Source organism: Anabrus simplex, chromosome 6 (genome assembly GCF_040414725.1).
Source record: "Anabrus simplex isolate iqAnaSimp1 chromosome 6, ASM4041472v1, whole genome shotgun sequence".
NCBI lineage: Eukaryota > Metazoa > Arthropoda > Insecta > Orthoptera > Tettigoniidae > Anabrus > Anabrus simplex.
In genome coordinates this window covers 246,920,603-246,948,070 of record NC_090270.1, presented here as the reverse complement: position 1 = coordinate 246,948,070, position 27,468 = coordinate 246,920,603, and the positions used below count along the sequence as shown (strand labels likewise).

General features: G+C 43.9%; 9 non-coding genes across 9 annotated transcripts; all 9 read right to left on the bottom strand.

Annotated features, from left to right (window-relative positions):
• Positions 1-1,139: 1,139 nt before the first annotated feature.
• On the bottom strand, positions 1,140-1,213 carry TRNAN-GUU (transfer RNA asparagine (anticodon GUU)). The gene has a single exon. It is a non-coding gene; the product is annotated as a tRNA-Asn (tRNA).
• Positions 1,214-3,899: 2,686 nt separating this feature from the next.
• On the bottom strand, positions 3,900-3,981 carry TRNAS-GCU (transfer RNA serine (anticodon GCU)). The gene has a single exon. It is a non-coding gene; the product is annotated as a tRNA-Ser (tRNA).
• A 1,416-nt stretch (positions 3,982-5,397) lies between these two features.
• On the bottom strand, positions 5,398-5,471 carry TRNAN-GUU (transfer RNA asparagine (anticodon GUU)). The gene has a single exon. It is a non-coding gene; the product is annotated as a tRNA-Asn (tRNA).
• Positions 5,472-16,946: 11,475 nt separating this feature from the next.
• Positions 16,947-17,028, bottom strand: TRNAS-GCU (transfer RNA serine (anticodon GCU)). The gene has a single exon. It is a non-coding gene; the product is annotated as a tRNA-Ser (tRNA).
• A 1,402-nt stretch (positions 17,029-18,430) lies between these two features.
• TRNAN-GUU (transfer RNA asparagine (anticodon GUU)) lies at positions 18,431-18,504 on the bottom strand. The gene has a single exon. It is a non-coding gene; the product is annotated as a tRNA-Asn (tRNA).
• Positions 18,505-21,150: 2,646 nt separating this feature from the next.
• TRNAS-GCU (transfer RNA serine (anticodon GCU)) lies at positions 21,151-21,232 on the bottom strand. The gene has a single exon. It is a non-coding gene; the product is annotated as a tRNA-Ser (tRNA).
• A 1,402-nt stretch (positions 21,233-22,634) lies between these two features.
• On the bottom strand, positions 22,635-22,708 carry TRNAN-GUU (transfer RNA asparagine (anticodon GUU)). The gene has a single exon. It is a non-coding gene; the product is annotated as a tRNA-Asn (tRNA).
• A 2,676-nt stretch (positions 22,709-25,384) lies between these two features.
• On the bottom strand, positions 25,385-25,466 carry TRNAS-GCU (transfer RNA serine (anticodon GCU)). Its single transcript has one exon. It is a non-coding gene; the product is annotated as a tRNA-Ser (tRNA).
• Positions 25,467-26,868: 1,402 nt separating this feature from the next.
• Positions 26,869-26,942, bottom strand: TRNAN-GUU (transfer RNA asparagine (anticodon GUU)). The gene has a single exon. It is a non-coding gene; the product is annotated as a tRNA-Asn (tRNA).
• Between the last annotated feature and the right edge of the window lie 526 nt (positions 26,943-27,468).

The following is a 27,468-nucleotide window of genomic DNA, read 5'->3' as shown; positions in this document are numbered from 1 at the left end:
ACTTATTCCTCATGTGTCGCATGTACTTCATACACTGCGTTCTGAAAGTGCTCTGCTATCGCAAGTTTTAATTAAGTTACTAGCGGACCCGTATGTGGTGTAGTATTTGGTGTGATTAGCTGCCATTCCCGGAGGCCTGGGCTCGATTCCCGTCTCCGCCACGAAATTTGAAAAGTGGTACGAGGGTTGGACAGGGTTCCACTCAGCCTCGGGAGGTCAACTGAGTACAGGTGGGTTCGATTCCCTCCTCAGCCATCTCGACGTGATTTTCTGTGGTTTCCCAGTTCCCCAGGCAAATGTCGGAATGGCAGCGAACGTAAAGCTATGACCGCATCCCTCCCTATCCCTTTCCAACTTCCCATCCCCCACAACACCCCTGTTAAGAATAGCAGGTGAGGCCGCCGAGGCAAGGTACTGGTGCTCCCCCAGTTGTATGCCCGACCAAATGTCCCACATCCAGGACACTACCACTCAACTTTCTCTTGGTTTGCTATGCATCGAGCGAGGCAGAAGGTGATATTATGATCTCATTGGACAGAGATATGCTCCACAGGGAAAACAAACCCTGGACGGTGAACGGACTCAGAAAGAAAGAAAGAAAGAAAGAAAAATGAAGTATTTTATATGTCGGCATACCGCCCTTCAAACATCCGTCTACCTCAGCCACGTTTGAACCCTAACAAAAGCCTTCGGTAGATAAATAGTGATGCAGTCGATTTGACCTCCGGAATCAAAAATATGTGGCATATCTTACTAGATTCCTGCAAGTTGAGCCTAACTGGAGCAACTTCACTTAAATTCGAAATGTCTCCTATGAAGATTTACGTATGTCTAAGAGAATTTTCCTTGTTTGCAATATATATCCTAGGTGGACCATACGTACAATCAGGGGAGTACAGATACTTGTAGAACTGGAAAGATTGTATGGTCATGGTGACACTATCCTGCTCGTAATCAGATGATGCCTTGTATCCATCAGCATATCCCCATACCGATAAGAACCAAGGACATGCACACATCTGTCACGCTGCGGTGTTTCCAGGGTGTGGCGTCGTGACTATCGTAGGGGGCCACGTATTTCAACAGTGAAACATCTGTTGAAGGACCTTGTAGTGTGACACTGGGCTTTAAAATGTTGTCGCCCCCGGGTGGGCTCGAACCACCAACCTTTCGGTTAACAGCCGAACGCGCTAGCCGACTGCGCCACGGAGACTACGCGCTAATGGCGTTAAGAATGGTCAGTTCTAGAAACGTGCACTTTCATTTTGTTCATTGCTTGTCTAATGCTTATCATGCCTAAAGATAATGACTGCTTGATGTCTTTGGAGTGTACAGATCGGGAAAGGGAAGCGCTGACGCTGATTCAGAACTATTTGATAAGGTAATCAGCTATGTGGGAAACGACTTGGAAAGTAATGTGATTGTAGCGGGAGACCTCAATTTATCAAATGTCAATTTGGAAGGTAATGTGAACGACAGGAAGCATGAGGAACGAATTTGAGAAGGACATCTGATTCAGAAAGAGATGGAATCAACTAGAGGGAAGAATATATTGGACGTGGTGCTGGTAAAACTAGACGAGCTCTATACAGAAACCGAAGTAATAGATGGTATTAGTGATCGCAGTTAAAAATAAATGTGGTAGAGTGGAAGGTCTTAAAGTAGAGCTAATAGGTACCACATGGCTGGTAAAACAGGCATGAGGGTGTTTAAAAAGTAACTATGATCGACAGAAAACGATAAATGAAAATGTAAACAGACTCCTATTTTTTTGTAAGTTGCTTTACGTCGCACCGACACAGATAAGTCTTACGGCGACGATGGGACAGGAAGGGGCTAGGAGTGTACGAGTGGGAAGGAAGTGGCAGTGGCCTTAATTAAGGTACAGCCCTAGCATTTGGCTCGTGTGAAAATGGGAAACCACGGAAAACCATCTTCAGGGCTGCCGACGGTGGGGTTCGTACCCACTATCTCCCGAATAATGGACACTGGCAGCACGTAAGCGACTGCAGCTATCGAGCTCGGTAAAGAGACAAGGAGTTGGCCTACATACCATGTACGCGTGTAGGGAGCTCCAATGTAATTACGTCCACTCAATATATTATAAGAAATTGGAAAATATTATTGAAACATCTTGTGAAGTCCATCCTCACAAGAAGATGATGTTTCTTTACAGCATAGTACCGGCTTCTGCTCGGATACAACCACCACTTGTAGACCTCCTCGATTATTAATTCCTCAAACACAACTCTTAGCACTGACCATCACTCTATGACCACTTCTTCCATTTGATACATCTGACTGATACATATGATCTGATAGATATGATACCTCTCACCACCGTTGCATCGACTTTTATAAGCTCGCGATGACAACTCATCTCCCTACTCTCTGTTCATCCCTTCCAGCTCAACATACAGTAGCTGGCGAATACTGACACTTGGTCGCAATCACGTGTTCACGCACTGATGTCATCAGTCATGTGTCGTATAAGCTTACCCAAGCGGATTACAGTGACTATGCGGCATGAGTCACCGGAAAACCTACTTGCACATAACATTCTCAGTTAAACATAGCCTCGATTGCAAAATACTCTGCCAACACATCTGCCTAGAGTTACAAGCCACAGAATGACTATATCAAACCAACAAATCTCACATACTAATATACAGCATAATTACAAACATATTCACTTAACCTATGATTAAATACAATAATATGGGTGATACCTAATTATTACAGTCTAAATGATGAGAAACAGAATATAAAATCTAATGAATCGGGTTAATAATAATAATAATAATAATAATAATAATAATAATAATAATAATAATAATAATATTAATAATAATAATAAATACTGAATGGAATCTGTAACCCTGTTGTACGGTTACAAGGGTAAGCAGAGTAAGAAGAAAATATAATATCAATAGAATATATACAGGACATTGGTTGAAGCACTAAAAAAAAATCAAAACAGCGTTCTTTTACTTTGATCATTGAGTATTGTTCCAGATTCTTATTTTATTCTTAATCCATTTAACGCAGAGGGTTGCTTTTTCTCTCCGAATCAACGAGAGATCCCTTCTCGACCGCCTCAAATGCAGTATCCTGGAGCGTGAGACTTTGCACCGGAGGTACGTCTGGAAAGCAAGTTGCTTTACGCCGCACCGACACAGATAGGTCTTATGGCGACGATGGGACAGGAAAGGGCTAGGAGTGAGAAGGAAGCGGCCTTGGCCTTAATTAAGGTACAGCCCCAGCATTTGCCTGGTGTGAAAATGGGAAACCACGGAGAACCATTTTCAGGGCTGCCGACAGTGGGGTTTGAACCTACTATCTCCCGAATACTGGATACTGGCCGCGCTTAAGCGACTGCAGCTATCGAGCGTGGTCGTTTGGAAAGGAGAAACAGTACCTGACAAAGGCGACCTAATCTAATATGCTGAAAGGGCCTTGCCGATGGATGGGAGATCGGAAGGGATAGGCAATGAAGCGGCCGTGGCCTACGGTTATGTATCCAACCGGCATTAGATTGAAGGAGAGGAGAGAAACCAATGAAAACCACTCCCAGGATAGCTTAAGTGGGAATCGAGCCCCGTCTCCAGCAGCACGGCCTCTCGAGGCTGATTGGACCCCGTTCCAGTCCTAGTACCTCTTTCTAAATTTCGTGGCTGAGCCGGGAATAGAATCCGGCCCTCTGGGGGAGAGAGGGTAGCAACTAATCACACTAACCAATATACATCAGAGGCGGGCAGCACGTATCAATATGAATGAATAAGAACCTATGCACTTAGTAGTGTCTGCGCCCTAACAGCACCGCTTAGAAACGTTTTTTTTGCTATTATACTTTTATACTTCAAAAGCATCATATGTGGTTCGACATAAAATTCTACAATCGACGAGGATGGGATTCGAACCCACGCGTGCAGAGCACATTGGATTAGCAGTCCAACGCCTTAACCACTCGGCCACCTCGTCGTAACGGCCGGCATCAGTATCTCACGTACCTGCGGTATTAGGTCTTACTGTTATTTTATTATTGTTGATGCGCCCGGTCCTGATACACTACTGTGTATGTGTTCTAGAACGTGTCAGTACTGCTGTGTGATATTTAAGGTGTGTTTAGAGGCAGAACTGGTTTGTGAAAGTACGTCGGCCCCTCTACATTTCTTTGTTCAATGACACCAGCATCCCTCTAACAGTTATTATGTTTTCCAGTTTTGTGCTTGGATAGGACTTATTCCTCATGTGTCGCATGTACTTCATACACTGCGTTCTGAAAGTGCTCAGCTATCGCAAGTTTTAATTAAGTTACTAGAGGACCCGTATGTGGTGTAGTATTTGCCAAATACTATTTGGTGTGATTAGCTGCCATCCCCGGAGGCCTGGGCTCGATTCCCGTCTCCGCCACGAAATTTGAAAAGTGGTACGAGGGCTGGACAGGGTTCCACTCAGCCTCGGGAGGTCAACTGAGTACAGGTGGGTTCGATTCCCTCCTCAGCCATCTCGACGTGATTTTCTGTGGTTTCCCAGTTCTTCCCCAGGCAAATGTCGGAATGGCACCGAACGTAAAGATATGACCGCATCCTTCCCTATCCCTTTTCAACTTCCCATCCCCCACAACACCCCTGTTAAGAATAGCAGGTGAAGCCGCCGAGGCAAGGTACTGGTGCTCTCCCAGTTGTATGCCCGACCAAATGTCCCACATCCAGGACACTACCACTCAACATTTTCTTGGTGTGCTATGCATCGAGCGAGGCAGAAAGTGATATTATGATCTCATTGGACGGAGATATACTCCACAGGGAAAACCAACCCTGGACGGTGAACGGACTCAGAAAGGAAGAAAGAAAGAAAGAAAGAAAAATGAAGTATTTTATATGTCGGCATACCGCCCTTCGAAAGTCCGTCTACCTCAGCCACGTTTGAACCCTAACAAAAGCCTTCGGTAGATAAATAGTGAAGCAGTCGATTTGACCTCCGGAATCAAAAATATGTGGCATATCTTACTAGATTCCTGCAAGTTGAGCCTAACTGGAGCAACTTCACTTAAATTCGAACTGTCTCCTATGAAGATTTACGTATGTCTAAGAGTATTTTCCTTGTTTGCAATATATATCCTAGGTGGACCATACGTACAACCAGGGGAGTACAGATACTTGTAGAACTGGAAAGATTGTATATTCATGGTGACACTACCCTGCTCCTAATCGGTGATGCCTTGTATTCATCAGTACATCCCCATACCGATAAAACCCAAGGACATGCACACATCTGTCACGCTGCGGTGTTTCCAGGGTGTGGCGTCCTGACTATCGTAGGGGGCCACATATTTCTACAGTGAAACATCTGTTGAAGGACCTTGTAGTGTGACACTGGGCTTTAAAATGTTGTCGTCCCCGGGTGGGCTCGAACCACCAACCTTTCGGTTAACAGCCGAACGCGCTAGCCGATTGCGCCACGGAGGCTACGTGCTAATGGCGTTAAGAATGACCAGTTCTAGACATGTGCACTTTCATTTTGTTCATTGCTTGTCTAATGCTTATCATGCCTAAAGATAATGACTGCTTGATGTCTTTGGAGTGTACAGATCGGGAAATCGAAGCGCTGACGTTGATTCAGAACTATTTGATAAGGTAATCAGCTATGTGGGAAACGACTTGGAAAGTAATGTGATTGTAGCGGGAGACCTCAATTTATCAAATGTCAATTTGGAAGGTAATGTGAACGACAGGAAGCATGAGAAACGAATTTAGGAAGGACATCTGATTCAGAAAGAGATGGAACCAACTAGAGGGAAGAATATATTGGACGTGGTGCTGGTAAAACTAGACGAGCTCTATAGAGAAACCGAATAATAGGTGGTATTAGTGATCGCAGTTAAAAATAAATGTGGTAGAGTGGAAGGTCTTAAAGTAGAGCTAATAGGTACCACATGGCTGGTAAAACAGGCATGAGGGAGTTTAAAAAGTAACTATGATCGACAGAAAACGATAAATGAAAATGTAAACAGACTCCTATTTTTTTGCAAGTTGCTTTACGTCGCACCGACACAGATAAGTCTTACGGCGACGATGGGACAGGAAGGGGCTAGGAGTGTACGAGTGGGAAAAAAGTGGCAGTGGCCTTAATTAAGGTACAGCCCTAGCATTTGGCTCGTGTGAAAATGGGAAACCACGGAAAACCATCTTCAGGGCTGCCGACGGTGGGGTTCGTACCCACTATCTCCCGAATAATGGACACTGGCAGCACGTAAGCGACTGCAGCTATCGAGCTCGGTAAAGAGACAAGGAGTTGGCCTACATACCATGTACGCGTGTAGGGAGCTCCAATGTAATTACGTCCACTCAATATATTATAAGAAATTGGAAAATATTATTGAAACATCTTGTGAAGTCCATCCTCACAAGAAGATGATGTTTCTTTACAGCATAGTACCGGTTTCTGCTCGGATACAACCACCACTTGTAGACCTCCTCGATTATTACTTCCTCAAACACAACTCTTAGCACTGACCATCGCTCTATGACCAGTTCTTCCATTTGATACATCTGACTGATACATATGATCTGATAGATATGATACCTCTCACCACCGTTGCATCGACTTTTATAACCTCGCGATGACAACTCATCTCCCTACTCTCTGTTCATCCGTTCCAGCTCAACATACAGTAGCTGGCGAATACTGACACTTGGTCGCAATCACGTGTCCACGCACTGATGTCATCAGTCATGTGTCGTATAAGCTTACCCAAGCGGATTACAGTGACTATGCGGCATGAGTCACCGGAAAACCTACTTGCACATAACATTCTCAGTTAAACATAGCCTCGATTGCAAAATACTCTGCCAACACATCTGCCTAGAGTTACAAGCCACAGAATGACTATATCAAACCAACAAATCTCACTTACTAATATACAGCATAATTACAAACATATTCACTTAACCTATGATTAAATACAATAATATGCGTGATACCTAATTATTACAGACTAAATGATGAGAAACAGAATATAAAATCTAATGAATCGGGTTAATAATAATAATAATAATAATAATAATAATAATAATAATAATAATAATAATAATAATAATAATAATAATAATAATAATTGTACCGGGCGGTACACCTCCACGCCGCTAATTTAAAATTTGCGCCAGTTGAAACTCCTCTGCTGGAGGAAGTCTGAACTTTATATACGCTATTAATTCGCTACCTTCTCAGAAGATGTCACCACGTGGAAAATTTCGAGTTTTTGAACTGTGTCATTTTTGATGTGTTTTTGTTTTGCTTGAAGTAAGAAGTGTGAACTTTCTCTTCTAGAGGACACTACTGAAGATCAACAATAGTGCACCCTAGTGCGGAGTCAAAGAACTATTTTGTTGGAGAAATTTTTATTTCAAATGTTCGTTCTTTGCTAAATTTCTTTCAGTCATTGGTTAAGTTGGCAATATTAACCCCTTCTTTCCCCTTGTTTTAAATCTAGCCTATCCCGAATTTCTTAAATTAATTTTCCACCAATTATGTGTTTCTTCTTAGTATTGTGTAGGGGGTTTATGGATGAACCAATAAAATCCTCGTGGGAGGGTGTTCTCATTCCCCTAACGCCTAGAAACTTCCGCGAGAGTATATAAACTGCTGATTTTAGGGTCTCTGGGCCACTTCTGTTCCATCTTTCAGTGTATAAAGTACATAGCAGGAGGCGGGAAGCGCCTCTTTCCTCGGCAGCGGTCAACAACAAGGTAATGGCCGATTAATAACTTCTTTCTTTGCTAGCTCAGCAGTTTAACTCTCGGGGCGGGTTCGAAGCGTTCCACCATGTAACCTTTTCCTAAATGTAACTACTCTTTTCATATATTCTCTTTTAAAGCTACATACTGGGATAGAGAGTGCTAACCCTCTCGAGCTCCCACTCATATTGTTTTGAGGTGAACTTATTTTTCTCAACCTATTCTTCGTTAACGTAAAACAAATTGTTCTCTTCTTAAGTCACCTCTTTAGTATGGGATTAGCCCTTGTATTAACGGCCTAGTGCCAAGTAGGTCTTAATCAAAGTGTATTAGGAGTGCAAGTTCGCCTCCTCTCAAATTGTTATTTTAGAGGTCATTTAATTAACCTCCTTTTCATTTAATAGACCTCAGTAGATTGGGTATTTTATCCCTGTGTTTACGTCCGTTGAGGACAGCTTGAAGGTGGAGTTTGGTGTGGCCTGGGAGAGGCTTAAATTTGAGAGCGAGTGGCTCTTTTGAAAATTGAGTTTTGTATGCCTCGTGGAGGCTTTTCAGTGTAATTTGGAGCAAGGGCTCCTAGTCATGAATGGGGTTTTCTGCCCCTCTGTTGAAACTTGTGTGTGGGGTAAAACTGAGCTGATTGCCCTAGCATTGTGAAGTCAGGGCGCGAAGCCCAAATCCTGTAAATATTGTAACTACCCTTTGGACTTGCTACCTTGTACCTGCCATGCTTGTTATTTCTTTGTTTTGAAAAGAAAATATAACCTTGTTAAATTTTAAATTAATTTTACTTTAGTAGCTTGAGACCTGTTCACCACCCCGCACCTTCTTTCACGTATAACTACCACAAAAACCCGGTAACAAGTGGTAGCAGAGCGTGGTTGAATGGGTCTCAATTTAGCCCCTTTTGACGGCTAAACATTGTTTGTTCCGAACCCTAACCATTTTTTCAGTTGCTGGAATTTTTGAGTTTTTCAAAATTGTTCTGTCATCATGCCCGGCCCTCGCGATGTTCTCCATCTTAACTATTTGCGCAAGGAGGAGTTGATTTACGAATTGACTATTAGAAATGTGCAATCTGGAGGCACGGTTGCAGTAGACACAAATAAGCTTAGAGAGTCCCTTGATTTGCCCATTTCCATCCCCACACTGGGAGAGAAAGAAGTTGACGACTCTCTTTCCACGATCGTCGAGAATATTACTGGGCTAGCATCTGTAGTTAGTTTTTTTGATGAAAATGATCCTTCTCCTAATCAAATTAAGCGTGTGCAAGCCAGGCTATATCACTTTTCAAATAGAGTTAACGATCTGTTGTCTCTAAAACTGAATGACGTTCAGAGGAAGGAAGCTAGTACGCTCCTGGAAAATATTTCTGAATTATCTAGCAAGGTCACTCAATTGTTAACTGGGGAAGTTCCTCCCAAATCTGATCAACCCACCATAGTGAATGTAGGTAGTGAGGAAGAACCTCCTAAGGGAGAAGTAAATAGGAAAACCATCGCTGCCCAAACTATCTCTGCCCCATTGGACAACGAGTCTGAACGCCTTGCATCGTTGAGTAACATCCGTTCTGAATTAACTACCTTGCCATTGAAACCTTTACCTACTATGTCACCCGGGTTTAGCAGCTTGCCTCATCCATTGGCAATGTTGCTCAGAGGCATCTCTAAGTTTTCGGTTAATACCACCAGTGAAGTAATTTCATTTTTAAGATTTCTTGTTGAATTTCAGGATCATGCCCTTGTGTTTTCTCTTTCTCCATGTCAAATTTTGCAAATCATCTATCCTTATGCCATTGGTATTCTTTCTGACAAAATAGTAAGAGCCATAGCCGAACAGTCATCTATTGAAGATTTTCATGCACACTTGCTTGCAAATTTTATTCCCGCCCGCGCGAGGTCTTCTCTGATTCAGAAGTACTATTATCGTGTACAGTGATTGGATGAGAACTTGGCTGATTTCATACAAGACATTAAGTTTTATACTAGGGTGTTTGCCCTTCATTTTCCTGAAGATCAGATTATACAGGCTATTGTAGAAGGCATTTCACCATCTTATAGGTCATACTTGTGTTTCGCGGCGTGCCCGCAAACTTTCTCTGAACTTGAAGCGTTGGCCGTCTCAGCGGAAGGAGTTAGGTATGCCGATTCTTTGCGTGTGGCAAAAGAACCCCCTCCTTCGTTTAGTAATACTCGGCCTCCACCTCGCCGACCAGTCACACCCCGTAAATGTTATGCTTGCGGGTCGCCTGACCATCTTCGCAATAAATGTCCATTGGTCAAAACTAGTAGGGCAAATAATGGAGCTGGTTCAGCACAAGGCTGTTTTAAATGTGGGGCTTTCTCACATATTGCCAAGAATTGCCCAAACTCCAACAGCACCCCCTCCTGCTCAACTTCTGGTGCAAATTCTACCTATGCCAATAATAAAAAGTGACTAGTGGCTTCGGCTGAGTCGACTAATCCATCTTCCCGAGACTCAGCCCCTGGTAAACAGGTTGTAAATTCAGGGAACGAGCAATTTTCAAATTTATCTTTTGAAGGTCCCAAAGAGTGTCTTAGGATTGCGGCGGATTTCCCCGCACCTGTTCCTTTTCTTAAGATTGAGTTAAATAACGAGCCTATAACAGCTCTCTTAGATTCAGGCAGTGTTTGTTCGATTATTTCGGCTGAATGGTATTCTAAATTGAAATCTGTTTGTAAACTACCTGACTATGTCTCATCTCCTGTTCAATATGTTTCGGCTAATTCATCCCCATTAGAAATTCTAGGTTCCTTATTGGTCAAAATTCGTATTTTTAAATTCACATGGAAAGTTAAATTGTTTGTGGCCAAGCTCTTGTCTTGCCCCATTATATTGGGAGCGGACTTTATTTCTCACACTGGTCTTGTGCTCGATCTTCAGAGTAGGTCTTGCACTTTCAAATTTGCCTCTAATTGTAATATCCCTCTATTAAAGTGTAATTCTGCATCATGTTCTTCTATTTCGCCTACCCAGGATGAGATGTTGTTAGACCTTAGACATCTACCTGAGGAGCAGGCTGATAGTATTCGTAAGCTGTGTCAGTCCTTCCCAGAGGTGTTCTCTGATACTCTTGGTGTTACTGACCTTATTGAATACAAAATTGAGGTCACTGATTCGATTCCTGTCCGTTTTCCACCGTATAGGCTATCTCCACCTAAAATGAAGGCTCTGAAAGAAATTATCGATCAGATGTTGAAGGATGGTATTATTAGGCCCTCTAAGTCGGCGTATTCTTCGCCTATTTTTCTAGTTCCGAAACCCCAAGGAGGCTTCAGGCCTGTCATTGATTATAGGGCTCTCAATCGGAAGGTGGTGTTACAATCTGTGCCCCTTCCCGACCTTCATTCTTGTTTTTCATGGTTTCGTAAGGCCAAGTTCTTTACTATCTTGGACTTGAATCAGGCCTACAATCAAATTCCCCTTGCCGAAGAGTCTAAACACCTTACAGCGTTTGCCACGGACTGGAATTTATATGAATACAACCGCGTGCCTTTCGGGCTCCCCACGGGAGCCGCTGTACTCACTAGGCTGCTAGATAGGGTCTTCTCCGACATCAAATTTGAATACTTGTACCACTACTTGGATGATGTCGTCGTATTTTCAGAGACTTTTGAAGAGCATCTAGATCATCTGCGAGAAGTTCTCGATCGCCTTCGTAAGGCTGGGTTAACTGTTAAGTTGTCCAAGGTTGCCTTCGCTAAGCCCTCTATGTCTTTCCTAGGGCATATTGTGTCACCTGATGGTGTAGCCGTCGATCATTCTAGAACACAGGCCATCAGTGATTTTAAACCTCCCAAGGACATTAAAGGTATCGCCAGGTTCATTGGTATGGTGAATTTCTTCAGGAAGTTTATTCCTAACTTCGCTAATAGAGCGGCGCCCTTAAACCTTCTTCGTAGGAAAGGCATCAAATTTGAGTGGGGACCTTCTCAACAAGCCGCTTTCGAAGACCTTAAATTAGCGCTTTGTAATGCCCCTGTACTTGCTATGCCTGATTTCTCGAAGAAATTCATCGTCCAAACCGACGCGTCGTCGTCAGCAGTAGCGGCAGTCCTTCTTCAAGAGACTGAACTAGGGAGGCGACCCATCGCCTATGCATCTAGGACATTGTCGGCTCAAGAATCCAAGTATTCCATATATGAGCTCGAAGGTTTGGCAGTCTTATTCGCCTTAGAGAAGTTCCGTCTCTATCTGGAACATGTTAAATTCGACCTGGAGACAGATAATCAAGCCTTAAGCTGGGTCTTAGGTAGGCCGCGTCGTACTGGTCGTATAGCCCGTTGGGCCATCCGTATTTCTGCCTTCCAATTCGATGTCAGGCATATCAGAGGTACCGAAAATGTTGTTGCTGATGGACTCAGTCGTATGTTTTCAAACGACGTTGAGAACCATGAACCGGTCGACAGTTCATCACCTCCCGAGTCAACACCATTTGATGTTAATGCCATCTTAACTGATGCCCCCATGCTCTTTAGGGATATCGAGAAATACCAACATGAAGATCCGACGCTGGCTCCGATAATGGAAACCCTTTCTTCTGGGGAACATGTTGTCCCTTATGTTCTGAGGAATGGTGTTCTATGTTGCCCATCGAGGCATGATAAGATGATGAAAGTTGTCGTTCCAGCTGTTCTTGTACCTATGATCTTCAAGTACTATCATGAGACCCCATTAGGAGGGCATCTGGGTATCTTTAAAACTCGTGAAAAGATTCGTGAAATGTTCATCTGGAAAGGTATGGATGGTGAAATCCGTGAACTAGTAAAGGCTTGTAAATCCTGTTTGATTAGTAAACCAACCATGTCCACCAAGGTAGGCCTTTTGTCTTCCCATCAAGCGTCGCGCCCCATGGAACGCCTGTACATTGATTATGTAGGACCCTTCCCCCAGTCAAAGGGTAATGCTAACAAGTTCATCTTTGTATGCGTAGATGGTTTTACCAGATTTTCTTGGTTATTTCCGACTAAGCTGGCTACCGCTCAGTCCACCATTACTTGCCTAAATTCTATTTTTGCTTCTTTTGGTCCGTGCCAATATATTGTGTCCGATAATGCTAAGGCGTTTACATCAAATCTTTTTCGTAAATTCTGTTTTGACTTATCCATCTCTCATGTAACTACTTCTGCTTATTACCCTCAACCATCTCTGGCTGAACGGGTTAATCGTAATCTCAGGTCCGCACTTATTGCCTATCATCATGAAGATCATTCCAGGTGGGACACATCCCTGCATTGGTTAGCTTTTGCTTTGAATACGGCGGTTCATGAATCACATAAATTTACTCCAGCTTCTTTGATGTTCAAGTTTGTTCCCAACTCGCCGCTCTCTAACCTCTGGTCTCTGAGTGACATTCTACCCGAGACAATAGATCCGGATAATATTAAAGATCTTTGGAAGAAGGCTAAAGCCAATCTTAAGGTATCTCATGAAAAGGTTAGGGAAAGGTATGATCGTGGACGGAGACCCACCACTTTGAATGTAGGTGACCAGGTGATGGTCAAGAACTTTGTTCCCGCGGGCAAGCTTGCCCCCAGATTTCATGGGCCTTGTATCATTCTCGATTTTCTTACGCCAGTTACGTTGTTAGTAAGCAATCCAGCCACCGAGAGGATATTTAGGGTTCACCTGTCACAGGTGAAACCGGTGTAATTTCTGTGTTAACTTGCTTCATATTATTGTGAAAGGGGATATGAAGGTTATATTTTTTTTGAGTTTTCAATTTCTAGGCATTCTGCCCCTTCTATAATATTTTGTTTTATATGTAAGCATTTGTGTGAAACCTCCCCCGATTTGTTAAATTGCCATCCTGTCCTTGCCTCGGCCATTACCACGCTCCCGTCTCCTGCTCCAATACACACTGTGGCTGGATTATATTAAATGCCATGGACATCTGCACGCCGCTGACCCCTCAACCTTTTCACCAAGCCTGTGCCCTCAAAAAGATGATGGTCCAACACAATTCTGCCGCCTAGCTTTAATGTTTCAGTGCCCCCGCAGCTGCGCGGCGCCGTGCAGCAACTGGGGCAGAGGACGGGCCCCCTCTTCTCCAGCGAGTACGTCAGGTGCACGGCGAGCCGGAGCTCTCCTCCCGGCCAAGGCTGATGCGCGGCGCACGACCTGCTACTTGCCCGCAGCCTGTATATGTTCACCGCGGGCGCGGCGTGTTTCAACACCTCTGCTCCCCTCATAGTGCGGGCGAGCGGTATCTCAGGGTACTTGAGGGGTCCGAGCGGCCTCCCTTTGGACGCAAGCTGCTACGGCCGGTCTGGCCATTCAACTTAATCAACATCAACTATATGGACAGTTACGATAAGCAATGACTACACTTGGGAATTCAACAGCAATATTTGGTGGCAATTGCAAAATTTTTCTTCACCTCTAAGTATTAAAAGTTTATCTTCAGAAATTCAACTTCTACAAATATAAAGACTTTACTTCACCTGCAACAACAAAATTTTGAAACTGAATCAAACCAAATTAAGAAATCTTATAAATGCTTCTGCAATCAATCTTCATATCCACAGCATAACTTGGACCTTGTTTCAAACAGATTTCATGTGTCACCCCTGGAGGTACTTTTGGGGGGGGAGGTCTGTACCGGGCGGTACACCTCCACGCCGCTAATTTAAAATTTGCGCCAGTTGAAACTCCTCTGCTGGAGGAAGTCTGAACTTTATATACGCTATTAATTCGCTACCTTCTCAGAAGATGTCACCACGTGGAAAATTTCGAGTTTTTGAACTGTGTCATTTTTGATGTGTTTTTGTTTTGCTTGAAGTAAGAAGTGTGAACTTTCTCTTCTAGAGGACACTACTGAAGATCAACAATAGTGCACCCTAGTGCGGAGTCAAAGAACTATTTTGTTGGAGAAATTTTTATTTCAAATGTTCGTTCTTTGCTAAATTTCTTTCAGTCATTGGTTAAGTTGGCAATATTAACCCCTTCTTTCCCCTTGTTTTAAATCTAGCCTATCCCGAATTTCTTAAATTAATTTTCCACCAATTATGTGTTTCTTCTTAGTATTGTGTAGGGGGTTTATGGATGAACCAATAAAATCCTCGTGGGAGGGTGTTCTCATTCCCCTAACGCCTAGAAACTTCCGCGAGAGTATATAAACTGCTGATTTTAGGGTCTCTGGGCCACTTCTGTTCCATCTTTCAGTGTATAAAGTACATAGCAGGAGGCGGGAAGCGCCTCTTTCCTCGGCAGCGGTCAACAACAAGGTAATGGCCGATTAATAACTTCTTTCTTTGCTAGCTCAGCAGTTTAACTCTCGGGGCGGGTTCGAAGCGTTCCACCATGTAACCTTTTCCTAAATGTAACTACTCTTTTCATATATTCTCTTTTAAAGCTACATACTGGGATAGAGAGTGCTAACCCTCTCGAGCTCCCACTCATATTGTTTTGAGGTGAACTTATTTTTCTCAACCTATTCTTCGTTAACGTAAAACAAATTGTTCTCTTCTTAAGTCACCTCTTTAGTATGGGATTAGCCCTTGTATTAACGGCCTAGTGCCAAGTAGGTCTTAATCAAAGTGTATTAGGAGTGCAAGTTCGCCTCCTCTCAAATTGTTATTTTAGAGGTCATTTAATTAACCTCCTTTTCATTTAATAGACCTCAGTAGATTGGGTATTTTATCCCTGTGTTTACGTCCGTTGAGGACAGCTTGAAGGTGGAGTTTGGTGTGGCCTGGGAGAGGCTTAAATTTGAGAGCGAGTGGCTCTTTTGAAAATTGAGTTTTGTATGCCTCGTGGAGGCTTTTCAGTGTAATTTGGAGCAAGGGCTCCTAGTCATGAATGGGGTTTTCTGCCCCTCTGTTGAAACTTGTGTGTGGGGTAAAACTGAGCTGATTGCCCTAGCATTGTGAAGTCAGGGCGCGAAGCCCAAATCCTGTAAATATTGTAACTACCCTTTGGACTTGCTACCTTGTACCTGCCATGCTTGTTATTTCTTCGTTTTGAAAAGAAAATATAACCTTGTTAAATTTTAAATTAATTTTACTTTAGTAGCTTGAGACCTGTTCACCACCCCGCACCTTCTTTCACGTATAACTACCACAAAAAACCGGTAACAATAATAATAATAATAATAATAATAATAATAATAATAATAATAATAATAATAATAATAATAATAATAATAAATACTGAGTGGAATCTGTAACCCTGTTGTACGGTTACAAGTGTAAGCAGATTAAGAAGAAAATATAATATCAATAGAATATATACAGGACATTGGTTGAGCACTAAAAAATATCAAAACAGCGTTCTTTTACTTTGATCATTGAGTATTGTTCCAGATTCTTATTTTATTCTTAATCCATTTAACGCCGAGGGTTGCTTTTTCTCTCCGAATCAACGAGAGATCCCTTCTCGACCGCCTCAAATGCAGTATCCTGGAGCGTGAGACTTTGCACCGGAGGTACGTCTGGAAAGCAAGTTGCTTTACGCCGCACCGACACAGATAGGTCTTATGGCGACGACGGGACAGGAAAGGGCTAGGAGTGAGAAGGAAGCGGCCTTGGCCTTAATTAAGGTACAGCCCCAGCATTTGCCTGGTGTGAAAATGGGAAACCACGGAGAACCATTTTCAGGGCTGCCGACAGTGGGGTTTGAACCTACTATCTCCCGAATACTGGATACTGGCCGCGCTTAAGCGACTGCAGCTATCGAGCTTGGTCGTCTGGAAAGGAGAAACAGTACCTGACCAAGGCGACCTAATCTAATATGCTGAAAGGGCCTTGCCGATGGATGGGAGATCGGAAGGGATAGGCAATGAAGCGGCCGTGGCCTACGGTTAGGTATCCAACCGGCATTAGATTGAAGGACAGGAGAGAAACCAATGAAAACCACTCCCAGGATAGCTTAAGTGGGAATCGAGCCCCGTCTCCAGCAGCACGGCCTCTCGAGGCTGATTGGACCCCGTCCCAGTCCTAGTACCTCTTTCTAAATTTCGTGGCTGAGCCGGGAATAGAATCCGGCCCTCTGTGGGAGAGAGGGTAGCAACTAATCACACTAACCAATATACATCAGAGGCGGGCAGCACGTATCAATATGAATGAATAAGAACCTATGCACTTAGTAGTGTCTGCGCCCTAACAGCACCGCTTAGAAACGATTTTTTGCTATTATACTTTTATACTTCAAAAGCATCATATGTGGTTCGACATAAAATTCCACAATCGACGAGGATGGGATTCGAACCCACGCGTGCAGTGCACATTGAATTAGCAGTCCAACGCCTTAACCACTCGGCCACCTCGTCGTAACGGCTGGCATCAGTATCTCATGTACATGCGGTATTAGGACTTACTGTTATTTTATTATTATTGATGCGCCCGGTCCTGATACACTACTGTGTATGTGTTCTAGAACGTGTCAGTACTGCTGTGTGATATTTAAGGTGTGTTTAGAGGCAGAACTGGTTTGTGAAAGTACGTCGGCCCCTCTACATTTCTTTGTTCAATGATACCAGCATCCCTCTAACAGTTATTATGTTTTCCAGTTTTGTGCTTGGATAGGACTTATTCCTCATGTGTCGCATGTACTTCATACACTGCGTTCTGAAAGTGCTCAGCTATCGCAAGTTTTAATTAAGTTACTAGAGGACCCGTATGTGGTGTAGTATTTGGTGTGATTAGCTGCCATCCCCGGAGGCCTGGGCTCGATTCCCGTCTCCGCCACGAAATTTGAAAAGTGGTACGAGGGCTGGACAGGGTTCCACTCAGCCTCGGGAGGTCAACTGAGTACAGGTGGGTCCGATTCCCTCCTCAGCCATCTCGACGTGATTTTCTGTGGTTTCCCAGTTCTTCCCCAGGCAAATGTCGGAATGGCACCGAACGTAAAGATATGACCGCATCCTTCCCTATCCCTTTCCAACTTCCCATCCCCCACAACACCCCTGTTAAGAATAGCAGGTGAAGCCGCCGAGGCAAGGTACTGGTGCTCCCCCAGTTGTATGCCCGACCAAATGTCCCACATCCAGGACACTACCACTCAACATTTTCTTGGTGTGCTATGCATCGAGCGAGGCAGAAGGTGATATTATGATCTCATTGGACAGAGATATGCTCCACAGGGAAAACCAACCCTGGACGGTGAACGGACTCAGAAAGGAAGAAAGAAAGAAAGAAAGAAAAATGAAGAATTTTATATGTCGTCATACCGCCCTTCGAAAGTCCGTCTACCTCAGCCACGTTTGAACCCTAACAAAAGCCTTCGGTAGATAAATAGTGATGCAGTCGATTTGACCTCCGGAATCAAAAATATGTGGCATATCTTACTAGATTCCTGCAAGTTGAGCCTAACTGGAGCAACTTCACTTAAATTCGAACTGTCTCCTATGAAGATTTACGTATGTCTAAGAGTATTTTCCTTGTTTGCAATATATATCCTGGGTGGACCATACGTACAACCAGGGGAGTACAGATACTTGTAGAACTGGAAAGATTGTATGGTCATGGTGACACTACCCTGCTCCTAATCGGTGATGCCTTGTATTCATCAGTATATCCCCATACCGATAAGAACCAAGGACATGCACACATCTGTCACGCTGCGGTGTTTCCAGGGTGTGGCGTCCTGACTATCGTAGGGGGCCACATATTTCTACAGTGAAACATCTGTTGAAGGACCTTGTAGTGTGACACTGGGCTTTAAAATGTTGTCGCCCCCGGGTGGGCTCGAACCACCAACCTTTCGGTTAACAGCCGAACGCGCTAGCCGATTGCGCCACGGAGGCTACGTGCTAATGGCGTTAAGAATGACCAGTTCTAGACACGTGCACTTTCATTTTGTTCATTGCTTGTCTAATGCTTATCATGCCTAAAGATAATGACTGATTGATGTCTTTGGAGTGTACAGATCGGGAAAGGGAAGCGCTGACGTTGATTCAGAACTATTTGATAAGGTAATCAGCTATGTGGGAAACGACTTGGAAAGTAATATGATTGTAGCGGGAGACCTCAATTTATCAAATGTCAATTTGGAAGGTAATGTGAACGACAGGAAGCATGAGAAACGAATTTGGGAAGGACATCTGATTCAGAAAGAGATGGAACCAACTAGAGGGAAGAATATATTGGACGTGGTGCTGGTAAAACTAGACGAGCTCTATAGAGAAACCGAAGTAATAGATGGTATTAGTGATCGCAGTTAAAAATAAATGTGGTAGAGTGGAAGGTCTTAAAGTAGAGCTAATAGGTACCACATGGCTGGTAAAACAGGCATGAGGGAGTTTAAAAAGTAACTATGATCGACAGAAAACGATAAATGAAAATGTAAACAGGCTCCTATTTTTTTGCAAGTTGCTTTACGTCGCACCGACACAGATAAGTCTTACGGCGACGATGGGACAGGAAGGGGCTAGGAGTGTACGAGTGGGAAGGAAGTGGCAGTGGCCTTAATTAAGGTACAGCCCTAGCATTTGGCTCGTGTGAAAATGGGAAACCACGGAAAACCATCTTCAGGGCTGCCGACGGTGGGGTTCGTACCCACTATCTCCCGAATAATGGACACTGGCAGCACGTAAGCGACTGCAGCTATCGAGCTCGGTAAAGAGACACGGAGTTGGCCTACATACCATGTACGCGTGTAGGGAGCTCCAATGTAATTACGTCCACTCAATATATTATAAGAAATTGGAAAATATTATTGAAACATCTTGTGAAGTCCATCCTCACAAGAAGATGATGTTTCTTTACAGCATAGTACCGGTTTCTGCTCGGATACAACCACCACTTGTAGACCTCCTCGATTATTACTTCCTCAAACACAACTCTTAGCACTGACCATCACTCTATGACCACTTCTTCCATTTGATACATCTGACTGATACATATGATCTGATAGATATGATACCTCTCACCACCGTTGCATCGACTTTTATAACCTCGCGATGACAACTCATCTCCCTACTCTCTGTTCATCCGTTCCAGCTCAACATACAGTAGCTGGCGAATACTGACACTTGGTCGCAATCACGTGTCCACGCACTGATGTCATCAGTCATGTGTCGTATAAGCTTACCCAAGCGGATTACAGTGACTATGCGGCATGAGTCACCGGAAAACCTACTTGCACATAACATTCTCAGTTAAACATAGCCTCGATTGCAAAATACTCTGCCAACACATCTGCCTAGAGTTACAAGCCACAGAATGACTATATCAAACCAACAAATCTCACTTACTAATATACAGCATAATTACAAACATATTCACTTAACCTATGATTAAATACAATAATATGCGTGATGCCTAATTATTACAGTCTAAATGATGAGAAACAGAATATAAAATCTAATGAATCGGGTTAATAATAATAATAATAATAATAATAATAAATACTGAGTGGAATCTGTAACCCTGTTGTACGGTTACAAGGGTAAGCAGATTAAGAAGAAAATATAATATCAATAGAATATATACAGGACATTGGTTGAAGCACTAAAAAAAAAATCAAAACAGCGTTCTTTTACTTCGATCACTGAGTATTGTTCCAGATTCTTATTTTATTCTTAATCCATTTAACGCCGAGGGTTGCATTTTCTCTCCGAATCAACGAGAGATCCCTTCTCGACCGCCTCAAATGCAGTATCCTGGAGCGTGAGACTTTGCACCGGAGGTACGTCTGGAAAGCAAGTTGCTTTACGCCGCACCGACACAGATAGGTCTTATGGCGACGATGGGACAGGAAAGGGCTAGGAGTGAGAAGGAAGCGGCCTTGGCCTTAATTAAGGTACAGCCCCAGCATTTGCCTGGTGTGAAAATGGGAAACCACGGAGAACCATTTTCAGGGCTGCCGACAGTGGGGTTTGAACCTACTATCTCCCGAATACTGGATACTGGCCGCGCTTAAGCGACTGCAGCTATCGAGCTCGGTCGTTTGGAAAGGAGAAACAGTACCTGACCAAGGCGACCTAATCTAATATGCTGAAAGGGCCTTGCCGATGGATGGGAGATCGGAAGGGATAGGCAATGAAGCGGCCGTGGCCTATGGTTAGGTATCCAACCGGCATTAGATTGAAGGAGAGGAGAGAAACCAATGAAAACCACTCCCAGGATAGCTTAAGTGGGAATCGAGCCCCGTCTCCAGCAGCACGGCCTCTCGAGGCTGATTGGACCCCGTTCCAATCCTAGTACCTCTTTCTAAATTTCGTGGCTGAGCCGGGAATAGAATCCGGCCCTCTGTGGGAGAGAGGGTAGCAACTAATCACACTAACCAATATACATCAGAGGCGGGCAGCACGTATCAATATGAATGAATAAGAACCTATGCACTTAGTAGTGTCTGCGCCCTAACAGCACCGCTTAGAAACGTTTTTTTTTGCTATTATACTTTTATAATTCAAAAGCATCATATGTGGTTCGACATAAAATTCTACAATCGACGAGGATGGGATTCGAACCCACGCGTGCAGAGCACATTGGATTAGCAGTCCAACGCCTTAACCACTCGGCCACCTCGTCGTAACGGCCGGCATCAGTATCTCACGTACCTGCGGTATTAGGTCTTACTGTTATTTTATTATTATTGATGCGCCCGGCCCTGATACACTACTGTGTATGTGTTCTAGAACGTGTCAGTACTGCTGTGTGATATTTAAGGTGTGTTTAGAGGCAGAACTGGTTTGTGAAAGTACGTCGGCCCCTCTACATTTCTTTGTTCAATGATACCAGCATCCCTCTAACAGTTATTATGTTTTCCAGTTTTGTGCTTGGATAGGACTTATTCCTCATGTGTCGCATGTACTTCATACACTGCGTTCTGAAAGTGCTCAGCTATCGCAAGTTTTAATTAAGTTACTAGAGGACCCGTATGTGGTGTAGTATTTGGTGTGATTAGCTGCCATCCCCGGAGGCCTGGGCTCGATTCCCGTCTCCGCCACGAAATTTGAAAAGTGGTACGAGGGCTGGACAGGGTTCCACTCAGCCTCGGGAGGTCAACTGAGTACAGGTGGGTCCGATTCCCTCCTCAGCCATCTCGACGTGATTTTCTGTGGTTTCCCAGTTCTTCCCCAGGCAAATGTCGGAATGGCACCGAACGTAAAGATATGACCGCATCCTTCCCTATCCCTTTCCAACTTCCCATCCCCCACAACACCCCTGTTAAGAATAGCAGGTGAAGCCGCCGAGGCAAGGTACTGGTGCTCCCCCAGTTGTATGCCCGACCAAATGTCCCACATCCAGGACACTACCACTCAACATTTTCTTGGTGTGCTATGCATCGAGCGAGGCAGAAGGTGATATTATGATCTCATTGGACAGAGATATGCTCCACAGGGAAAACCAACCCTGGACTGAGAACGGACTCAGAAAGGAAGAAAGAAAGAAAGAAAGAAAAATGAAGAATTTTATATGTCGTCATACCGCCCTTCGAAAGTCCGTCTACCTCAGCCACGTTTGAACCCTAACAAAAGCCTTCGGTAGATAAATAGTGATGCAGTCGATTTGACCTCCGGAATCAAAAATATGTGGCATATCTTACTAGATTCCTGCAAGTTGAGCCTAACTGGAGCAACTTCACTTAAATTCGAACTGTCTCCTATGAAGATTTACGTATGTCTAAGAGTATTTTCCTTGTTTGCAATATATATCCTGGGTGGACCATACGTACAACCAGGGGAGTACAGATACTTGTAGAACTGGAAAGATTGTATGGTCATGGTGACACTACCCTGCTCCTAATCGGTGATGCCTTGTATTCATCAGTATATCCCCATACCGATAAGAACCAAGGACATGCACACATCTGTCACGCTGCGGTGTTTCCAGGGTGTGGCGTCCTGACTATCGTAGGGGGCCACATATTTCTACAGTGAAACATCTGTTGAAGGACCTTGTAGTGTGACACTGGGCTTTAAAATGTTGTCGCCCCCGGGTGGGCTCGAACCACCAACCTTTCGGTTAACAGCCGAACGCGCTAGCCGATTGCGCCACGGAGGCTACGTGCTAATGGCGTTAAGAATGACCAGTTCTAGACACGTGCACTTTCATTTTGTTCATTGCTTGTCTAATGCTTATCATGCCTAAAGATAATGACTGCTTGATGTCTTTGGAGTGTACAGATCGGGAAAGGGAAGCGCTGACGTTGATTCAGAACTATTTGATAAGGTAATCAGCTATGTGGGAAACGACTTGGAAAGTAATGTGATTGTAGCGGGAGACCTCAATTTATCAAATGTCAATTTGGAAGGTAATGTGAACGACAGGAAGCATGAGAAACGAATTTGGGAAGGACATCTGATTCAGAAAGAGATGGAACCAACTAGAGGGAAGAATATATTGGACGTGGTGCTGGTAAAACTAGACGAGCTCTATAGAGAAACCGAAGTAATAGATGGTATTAGTGATCGCAGTTAAAAATAAATGTGGTAGAGTGGAAGGTCTTAAAGTAGAGCTAATAGGTACCACATGGCTGGTAAAACAGGCATGAGGGAGTTTAAAAAGTAACTATGATCGACAGAAAACGATAAATGAAAATGTAAACAGGCTCCTATTTTTTTGCAAGTTGCTTTACGTCGCACCGACACAGATAAGTCTTACGGCGACGATGGGACAGGAAGGGGCTAGGAGTGTACGAGTGGGAAGGAAGTGGCAGTGGCCTTAATTAAGGTACAGCCCTAGCATTTGGCTCGTGTGAAAATGGGAAACCACGGAAAACCATCTTCAGGGCTGCCGACGGTGGGGTTCGTACCCACTATCTCCCGAATAATGGACACTGGCAGCACGTAAGCGACTGCAGCTATCGAGCTCGGTAAAGAGACACGGAGTTGGCCTACATACCATGTACGCGTGTAGGGAGCTCCAATGTAATTACGTCCACTCAATATATTATAAGAAATTGGAAAATATTATTGAAACATCTTGTGAAGTCCATCCTCACAAGAAGATGATGTTTCTTTACAGCATAGTACCGGTTTCTGCTCGGATACAACCACCACTTGTAGACCTCCTCGATTATTACTTCCTCAAACACAACTCTTAGCACTGACCATCACTCTATGACCACTTCTTCCATTTGATACATCTGACTGATACATATGATCTGATAGATATGATACCTCTCACCACCGTTGCATCGACTTTTATAACCTCGCGATGACAACTCATCTCCCTACTCTCTGTTCATCCGTTCCAGCTCAACATACAGTAGCTGGCGAATACTGACACTTGGTCGCAATCACGTGTCCACGCACTGATGTCATCAGTCATGTGTCGTATAAGCTTACCCAAACGGATTACAGTGACTATGCGGCATGAGTCACCGGAAAACCTACTTGCACATAACATTCTCAGTTAAACATAGCCTCGATTGCAAAATACTCTGCCAACACATCTGCCTAGAGTTACAAGCCACAGAATGACTATATCAAACCAACAAATCTCACTTACTAATATACAGCATAATTACAAACATATTCACTTAACCTATGATTAAATACAATAATATGCGTGATGCCTAATTATTACAGTCTAAATGATGAGAAACAGAATATAAAATCTAATGAATCGGGTTAATAATAATAATAATAATAATAATAATAATAATAATAATAATAATAATAATAATAATAATAAATACTGAGTGGAATCTGTAACCCTGTTGTACGGTTACAAGGGTAAGCAGATTAAGAAGAAAATATAATATCAATAGAATATATACAGGACATTGGTTGAAGCACTAAAAAAAATCAAAACAGCGTTCTTTTACTTTGATCATTGAGTATTGTTCCAGATTCTTATTTTATTCTTAATCCATTTAACGCCGAGGGTTGCTTTTTCTCTCCGAATCAACGAGAGATCCCTTCTCGACCGCCTCAAATGCAGTATCCTGGAGCGTGAGACTTTGCACCGGAGGTACGTCTGGAAAGCAAGTTGCTTTACGCCGCACCGACACAGATAGGTCTTATGGCGACGATGGGACAGGAAAGGGCTAGGAGTCAGAAGGAAGCGGCCTTGGCCTTAATTAAGGTACAGCCCCAGCATTTGCCTGGTGTGAAAATGGGAAACCACGGAGAACCATTTTCAGGGCTGCCGACAGTGGGGTTTGAACCTACTATCTCCCGAATACTGGATACTGGCCGCGCTTAAGCGACTGCAGCTATCGAGCTTGGTCGTCTGGAAAGGAGAAACAGTACCTGACCAAGGCGACCTAATCTAATATGCTGAAAGGGCCTTGCCGATGGATGGGAGATCGGAAGGGATAGGCAATGAAGCGGCCGTGGCCTACGGTTAGGTATCCAATCGGCATTAGATTGAAGGAGAGGAGAGAAACCAATGAAAACCACTCCCAGGATAGCTTAAGTGGGAATCGAGCCCCGTCTCCAGCAGCACGGCCTCTCGAGGCTGATTGGACCCCGTTCCAGTCCTAGTACCTCTTTCTAAATTTCGTGGCTGAGCCGGGAATAGAATCCGGCCCTCTGTGGGAGAGAGGGTAGCAACTAATCACACTAACCAATATACATCAGAGGCGGGCAGCAACGTATCAATATGAATGAATAAGAACCTATGCACTTAGTAGTGTCTGCGCCCTAACAGCACCGCTTAGAAACGATTTTTTGCTATTATACTTTTATACTTCAAAAGCATCATATGTGGTTCGACATAAAATTCTACAATCGACGAGGATGGGATTCGAACCCACGCGTGCAGAGCACATTGGACTAGCAGTCCAACGCCTTAACCACTCGGCCACCTCGTCGTAACGGCCGGCATCAGTATCTCATGTACATGCGGTATTAGGACTTACTGTTATTTTATTATTGTTGATGCGCCCGGTCCTGATACACTACTGTGTATGTGTTCTAGAACGTGTCAGTACTGCTGTGTGATATTTAAGGTGTGTTTAGAGGCAGAACTGGTTTGTGAAAGTACGTCGGCCCCTCTACATTTCTTTGTTCAATGATACCAGCATCCCTCTAACAGTTATTATGTTTTCCAGTTTTGTGCTTGGATAGGACTTATTCCTCATGTGTCGCATGTACTTCATACACTGCGTTCTGAAAGTGCTCAGCTATCGCAAGTTTTAATTAAGTTACTAGAGGACCCGTATGTGGTGTAGTATTTGGTGTGATTAGCTGCCATCCCCGGAGGCCTGGGCTCGATTCCCGTCTCCGCCACGAAATTTGAAAAGTGGTACGAGGGCTGGACAGGGTTCCACTCAGCCTCGGGAGGTCAACTGAGTACAGGTGGGTCCGATTCCCTCCTCAGCCATCTCGACGTGATTTTCTGTGGTTTCCCAGTTCTTCCCCAGGCAAATGTCGGAATGGCACCGAACGTAAAGATATGACCGCATCCTTCCCTATCCCTTTCCAACTTCCCATCCCCCACAACACCCCTGTTAAGAATAGCAGGTGAAGCCGCCGAGGCAAGGTACTGGTGCTCCCCCAGTTGTATGCCCGACCAAATGTCCCAGATCCAGGACACTACCACTCAACATTTTCTTGGTGTGCTATGCATCGAGCGAGGCAGAAGGTGATATTATGATCTCATTGGACAGAGATATGCTCCACAAGGAAAACCAACCCTGGACTGTGAAAGGACTCAGAAAGGAAGAAAGAAAGAAAGAAAGAAAAATAAAGTATTTTATATGTCGTCATACCGCCCTTCGAAAGTCCGTCTACCTCAGCCACGTTTGAACCCTAACAAAAGCCTTCGGTAGATAAATAGTGATGCAGTCGATTTGACCTCCGGAATCAAAAATATGTGGCATATCTTACTAGATTCCTGCAAGTTGAGCCTAACTGGAGCAACTTCACTTAAATTCGAACTGTCTCCTATGAAGATTTACGTATGTCTAAGAGTATTGTCCTTGTTTGCAATATATATCCTGGGTGGACCATACGTACAACCAGGGGAGTACAGATACTTGTAGAACTGGAAAGATTGTATAGTCATGGTGACACTACCCTGCTCCTAATCGGTGATGCCTTGTATTCATCAGTATATCCCCATACCGATAAGAACCAAGGACATGCACACATCTGTCACGCTGCGGTGTTTCCAGGGTGTGGCGTCCTGACTATCGTAGAGGGCCACATATTTCTACAGTGAAACATCTGTTGAAGGACCTTGTAGTGTGACACTGGGCTTTAAAATGTTGTCGCCCCCGGGTGGGCTCGAACCACCAACCTTTCGGTTAACAGCCGAACGCGCTAGCCGTTTGCGCCACGGAGGCTACGTGCTAATGGCGTTAAGAATGACCAGTTCTAGACACGTGCACTTTCATTTTGTTCATTGCTTGTCTAATGCTTATCATGCCTAAAGATAATGACTGCTTGATGTCTTTGGAGTGTACAGATCGGGAAAGGGAAGTGCTGACGCTGATTCAGAACTATTTGATAAGGTAATCAGCTATGTGGGAAACGACTTGGAAAGTAATGTGATTGTAGCGGGAGACCTCAATTTATCAAATGTCAATTTGGAAGGTAATGTGAACGACAGGAAGCATGGGCAACGAATTTGGGAAGGACATCTGATTCAGAAAGAGATGGAACCAACTAGAGGGAAGAATATATTGGACGTGGTGCTGGTAAAACTAGACGAGCTCTATAGAGAAACCGAAGTAATAGATGGTATTAGTGATCGCAGTTAAAAATAAATGTGGTAGAGTGGAAGGTCTTAAAGTAGAGCTAATAGGTACCACATGGCTGGTAAAACATGCATGAGGGAGTTTAAAAAGTAACTATGATCGACAGAAAACG